The sequence below is a fragment of the Theobroma cacao genome, chromosome 5 (assembly GCF_000208745.1).
Source record: "Theobroma cacao cultivar B97-61/B2 chromosome 5, Criollo_cocoa_genome_V2, whole genome shotgun sequence".
NCBI classification, from domain to species: domain Eukaryota; kingdom Viridiplantae; phylum Streptophyta; class Magnoliopsida; order Malvales; family Malvaceae; genus Theobroma; species Theobroma cacao.
Genome location: NC_030854.1, coordinates 7,836,238 through 7,842,977, shown reverse-complemented (window position 1 = coordinate 7,842,977; position 6,740 = coordinate 7,836,238). Strand labels below are relative to the sequence as shown.

General features: G+C 34.2%; 1 long non-coding RNA gene across 1 annotated transcript in view; it reads right to left on the bottom strand.

The window, feature by feature from the left end:
- Positions 1–3,274, bottom strand: part of LOC108662196 — a 4,346-nt gene extending 1,072 nt beyond the window's left edge. The window contains exons 1-2 of the long non-coding RNA XR_001927998.1: positions 3,087–3,274; positions 2,946–3,012 (exon numbers count right to left, since the gene is read on the bottom strand). This is a non-coding gene — a long non-coding RNA (uncharacterized LOC108662196). The remainder of the gene's footprint in view (positions 1–2,945; positions 3,013–3,086) is intronic.

The window sequence follows — 6,740 nt, the reverse complement described above, 5'->3', positions numbered from 1 at the left end:
TATATATATATATATATATATCAACATTATATAGAAACATATGGATTCATCACACTATCCATTTCATAACATAAAAACATTTCATAAAGGCTTGTTCCTGTGTGAGTTTTGAAGATAAAACCAATAAAACACTTTAGAGGATTCAATCAAACATACATGTGTATATCCCAAAACCTTTTTAATGCAAGTACACTCACTGGTATTTGTTAAATTTTTTACTCAATTCCAACTTCCTCTAATGGTCCAAATGGGGCAGTGGAGCTTCGTTGGAACCTATCATCATAATAGCACCACAATTAACTCAATTCACATAAATATAGTTCTAGAAGCTATCTCCTAAATCATGTTCTGCTAGTTATTCCTAACTAGTTTCCAACTACCATTAAGTGGCTATCTATTTCACTATTCTAATCACCCTAAAATGAATAAATCATCTTAACTACAAAACACTCATAGATCTAACCACCAACAATTCTCAACAACTAAAAATATCAACTCAATTTCAATACTCACCTTGCTAGATTTGTAATTAGATTCCTCCTCAAGAATTCCCAAACTGTTATCAAGGTAGTTAGTGAGAAAAAGTATCAATTTAAGACTTTTGAGAGTTTTCAAGGTGAAAGAGTAAAAGAGCACAAAGGGCTTGTGAAAAAGTGCACAAAAGCATGAAATTTGAGACTAACTTGAGAGAGTTATGGAAGCTTGAAGAGAACTCCCATGGAGGATGAAGAAACGTGAGATGAAGAGAAAGATAAGAAGAAGAAGCTATTGAAAGAAATGAAGAAGGCTGCTGGAGAGTAGATATTTATAGTTAAAACTTATCTAATTTTTCATGCAATTACAATAATGCCCTTAACAAGGCCACATGTCACAGCCCAACTTCGGGCCATGACTGGTGCAAAAGCGCAATGGGCTCAGCCCATGAAGCCCAAGCAAGCCTATTTATATAATCTTATACATTAATCCATACTCTTTTAAAATTCAAAATTTGTAGCATTCAAATATAGTTCCTTTGAAAAAAATTCATAAAACCCAACTATGCATTCAGAATGGCATCATCAACAGTAATACACATATATAATTTGACAAATGAATCTCAGCATTTCACAACAAGTATTCATATACACATAATTAGAACTTGACCGTCAGCGGAGGGACTCTAGGCACGGTTGCTAACATTTAATGTCATGGTAAACCTACCGAGTAATGGATAGAGAGGAACACCTTGTCCTAGGATCCAATCACCTTAAACTCAAGAAACCTAAAACATGAACTTTAAAAAACGTGAGTACAAACTCAGTGAGTGAACATAGGAAGGGAACAAGCAACGTTAAGGAAGGTTTAGAAATCATGATGCACTTAAGTTCAAAACAATGCAATTTAGTTTATTTCTATTTAAAAACCCTTCATTCAAACCCTTGGTCATTTAGTCACCTGATGACGAAAGACTCTTGAACAACAAAGAAGTTGAGAAGTGAAAACTTTAGTAGAATTCAAGCAAGTCAAGCATAATAGATTGACTATCACCGCAACGAAAAGGCATTCTTGATGCAACGAAATTCTGGCCAAATGAAATCCAAGGGGTTTTCACTGCCACTGAAAAATCCACTCATGCTGCATTGCACATTAAATTGAACACATTGAGAATGCTCAAGTTTTCAACACTCAATGAAATACATATTAAATCCAAACATCTCTATATAGTAAATATGTATATATATAAGCACATACACCACCATCTCACCCAGCTCATGTGCATCCCCCCACGTCCTGCACATAGCCGGACACCCCGTCTCACCCATCTCATGTGCATCCCCCCACATCGTGCACATAGGCGAAGTCATCGTGTGCGTCCCCCCACATCGTGCACAAGCAATATCATCACTTTAAGCATCCCCCCATATTGTGCACAAGCGATATCATCATCGTGTGCATCCCCCCACATCGTACACATGGGCAATATCACCATCCATCTCCCTCACCACCGTCATCACCGGCAGGTGCACACTCACCTCACACATGCACGGTTGTATTTTGTCACACAACGTACCATTTATGACATAATATATATATATATATATATATATATATATCAATATTATACAGAAACACTTGGATTCATCACCCTATCCATTTCATAACATAAAAACATTCATAAGGGCTTGTTCCCGTGCGAGTTTTTGAAGAAAAACCAATAAAACATTTTAGGGGATTAAATCAAACATAAATGTGTATATCCCAAAACATTTTAATGCAAGTTCACTCACCTTACTACAGTGGGATATTACATCGCTATTTGTTCGGAGGTGTATCTAGCTATTCCTACTTGCTGGTCACTTATTATTTCCCCTAGCACACCACCACAGTACTCTAACTTTACCTTTGTATTTCCTAGCTACAATTCAAATGCAATACCTTTAGTGTACATCATTCCTACTTCTCTTTTTCCTTTAATCACGAATCCTTAGTCAACTAACTTATATCTTAACACATTTTTACCAAAGTTGCCTTTATCCTTTACTTGTGTAATTCTTTAGATTATAGACACCGACAACTTATTTATAACTCCAACACATATATTAATCTTGTCTAAGGATATTTATCAAGTTTAACCATCATTTTCACAACAATTACCTAACATATGGCAACAACTACAATTTTACTTATGTCAAACACTTTCTAAGTTTTCATGTAACACTATTCTCATTTACATGTTGCCACCAAGCATAACATCAATATCCATTCATACGCACCAACATCCATAACCTTTTAAGCTTTTCCTAACAACACATATATCCACACAATTAATTTCTTTTCCAAACTTCCAATTAATATAATTGCCTTCCAACCATACCCATGACACCACAATAATGCTACATATTGTACACAATCATTCTCACCATAGTAAACCAATCATAGGCTTCAAGTTATAGCATGAAGCTTACCACTTGGTTTTGGCTTGGATTTCATCCAACAAAATTCATAATTCTCTCACACCCATGGCCACCATAGCTGCCACAAAATGATTCACTCATTATTTTTCCAAGGATTTAACCAACCTTGAACTTAAAACACAAAATCCTTACCTTAGCTTGCTTGAATTACAAAATTAAGCTTTTTCTTCCTTTCTCTCTTTTTCTTTCTTCTTCTCTTAGGCTTTAGATGTGCTGAAAATTGGGGTTCGAAGTTGTAACTTTGGTGCACAAGAAGTTGGGAGAAGGAAGGGAGCAAGAAAAAAAAGGAAATGAAAAGAAAACAAGGAAAGAAAATGAAAGAAAACTAACTTTCCATGGGGAGAATGAGAAGATGGCGTTGGAAGCTTCAAGAATGAAGAAGAAATATCTTGCTGGAGGAGATAAGGACGGTTTTGGCTTTGACCAAACTTTATGCAGAATTACCGTTTTACCCTTCAAGTTTCTTCCCTTTTAATTTAGTCCTCCCAACACTCATTTAACTCTAATTTCCTTATATTATCTTCTTCTACACATGTACAAACAAAGTATGAAGTTTGTACTCCAACACGGTGTCCCCATGATATTTAAAATATTTATTTACCCGTGCTATCTTTACTTAATAAAGACACACGACCCCATTAACGTCATTTTTCTCCAAAAATTTTCTCATTCTTCTTCTCCCCCACTTAGATTGACCATATACTCCTTTTTCATGGAAAATTTTGATACTGAATAAAATATTAATATTTTAATATTATTTTATTAATAAAATATTATTTTATTCCAAAAAATTTCCTCGTCTCCTTTTGTCTCCTTGGTACCCAAAGTACCTTATTATGCCTCAATTGACTTCTGAATCACTTTTAATCTCGAAAATTTTTCTCTAATAAAAATATTATTATTTTATTATTATTTACTCGCGTGCGGAATATTTTATCTCAAACTATTCCTTTCATCTTCCATCATTTTTAAACATTATAACTAACCTCAATTGGCATCCGATAAGCTTTATTAGTCACCATATCAAGTACGAGGTATTACACCACATGTCTTCCTCATTTTCTTGTGCAATCTTTTTACTCTTTTGACATTGGGAAAAGGTCCAAAATCCTTTGAAAAGTCTCTTAAGTAGCCCCCAACAGCCCTAGCTTCAAACATTCCCTAAGCTTGTTATATTTTAGGAAATTATGGTAAGGGTCGCGACTCTCAATTTCCAGTGTCGCGGCGCTCAAATGTTCTTTCCAAATCTATTCTTCTAGCATAGTACTTTCTCTTCGACAACGATTTTGACCACCTTCCCATCAAAACTGGGCAAAGTGGTATACATCAAAGTTGTAGCTCTACCTCTTAGCTTTCTAATGGTCTAAAAATAATGTTATTTTGACTTTTTTAGTGGGAGATATGTTTGAAAACCCAAAACATATGTAAATAGAGCAATAACCCATTATGTGCCTTTCCTCACCAATTGAAATCATTTTTTAATCCTACTCCTATAACGACATAAAATAATTATAAGTAACATAAAACTAGCATCATTAGATCAAATTAAACCTTTAAACATAAGTTCTATCTCTAGTTATGCATCTATGAAGGTGAGGTTTCACAGATGGTGCCATTATGAGATGGCTATGAATAACCTTATTTTGAGATCATACAAATGTAAATTTTTGTATCTATGTTGTATTACAGAAATACATCTAGTTGCAAATTACAAATGGTGGTCTAGTAATGGTGATGAAAAATTGATGGGATAGTGAATGGGATTATGTAAAGAGGCTTGCTTGGGCTTAGTGGGCTATGTCCACTAGGCCCATGCGTAGTTCATGGTCCGAAATTTGGGTCGTGACACTCCAACATCGTCGAATCAATGTCAAAAATTTCTCAGTCACCCAAAGTTACTAACAATGGTAAAGAAAAGAGGGCAGCTGAGATTTTTTTACTATTCCACCCAAGAAAAAGAGGAAATTGGCTCTTGATTTGCCAACTACAACAAAAGGTGTTTCCATTGAAAAAGCTAAGCCTTTAGCCTCACGATTTAGGAACTGAGCACATGCTGATAGGCATAAAAGAATAAAAAATGCGAATATATCATGCAAAAAGTTATAGATTAGGGAAACTTTATTCAAATAGTGTTAGTTAAGCCTGACTTATCTAGGTTCATTAACAAGCTTAAAATTAAAGGTCTAAGTACTTTTCTAGATAGGTATTATAGCTCGACCTTTGTTAAGGAATTTTGCTCCATTATAGCCATGAATATAGATGAGTTGGAAAATCCTAGTGATTTTGTAGAAGATGGGTTGAATATGTTCGTGTGTGGAACAAAATTTATAGTGACGACCACTGATATTGGGAAACTTATGAAAACAGAAAATGAAATGGGAGAATTCTCAATTCCCCCAAACTATGACCTTTCACCCATGTGGGAGGCTGTAAGAAGTAGAAAAGAAAAATACCTTTCAAAAAGTTATGCTAGTTAGTTGAAAAATGCACAACTGAGGGCCTTCCATTATTTCGTAGCCTCCACATTGCAATGAAGGCAAAGTAGTTGCAGCTATGTTAACGCTCAAGATATGTGGATGATGGAAGCTATTGTGAATGAAATCCCTCTAAGTGTAGCAAGATATATGATAGAAAGAATCAGACGAACCTCCGTAGCTTCTAAGACTAATCTACCATGTGGAAACATTGTCTCCTCTCCAGTTAAGAAAAAAGGAGTTTGGAGCAGTAGGTACCAAGTTGATTAGACTAAAGCAAGGATCAGGGTATCTTTATTGGGAGTCTCTAAAAAAGGGTTATAAGCTTGATGTAGATGAGTCCATCAAAACTAGCCAAGATAGCCAAGTTCCTTTTACCCTTGAAACTCCTACCACTCCTCGATCTAGAGCAAGTGAGGATCCTATTTTTAACGATACGATGTTTAATTTGCTAATGAGAATTGATGGAAAACTGATTGAGTAAAATGAGAGAATTATAAGAATGGAATAAAGGTTATAGAATGTTGAGATTTTTTTCCTTAAAGAAGCTATAGTTGACGGGGTACAAGAAATGAGATTGACAAAACAAAAAAGAAAGGAGATTGCACCATAGCAAACTCAAAGCAAAGGCAAGGTAGCAGTCATTGGTTTTGTATCTAGGAAACATTCTTTTAGAGGCAAGAAGACTAGAGGTTCATGATTATGTTTGATTATTTTATATTTTTTTATTTCTATGCTGATGATTATGAACTGATTATTTTGTTGATTTACTATCATGGCTTGTGGTATGCTTATGGTTATTCAATTTATTATGATATTGGCTACATTGGTTTTGAGAAAATTTCATTGTTTATTTCTCATCACTATTCCTTAATTAGTTTTAATAAGTAATGTATCATAATTAAGCTTGATAAAAATATTTATGTTGCTCACATTGTGTATGATTTCATAGACCTCATTTTCCTCTATATATTTTTTAAAAATCATGTATATCTGTGAAAACATGAACAATAAAAAATAAAAATTATTTTGGTTTAAACAATAGGTAAAATGTTACAAAATGTCAATGTCATCTCCATAAGCTACAAAAAATAACAATTCTAATTTTGTGTATCACCCTCCGAATCACTAATTATAGATATGAAAAAGAATTATAACTTGGCCAAATTCAAATGGTGATAAACATAAATTACCCTAAACCTATAATTATAATTTTTGGTACAAACCAAGTGGCTTTGTCTGCTTTAATACCATACTAATCTTAAGAGATACTTGCTAGTAGTAATAATTCGGTCATGCAATGCCATATCAA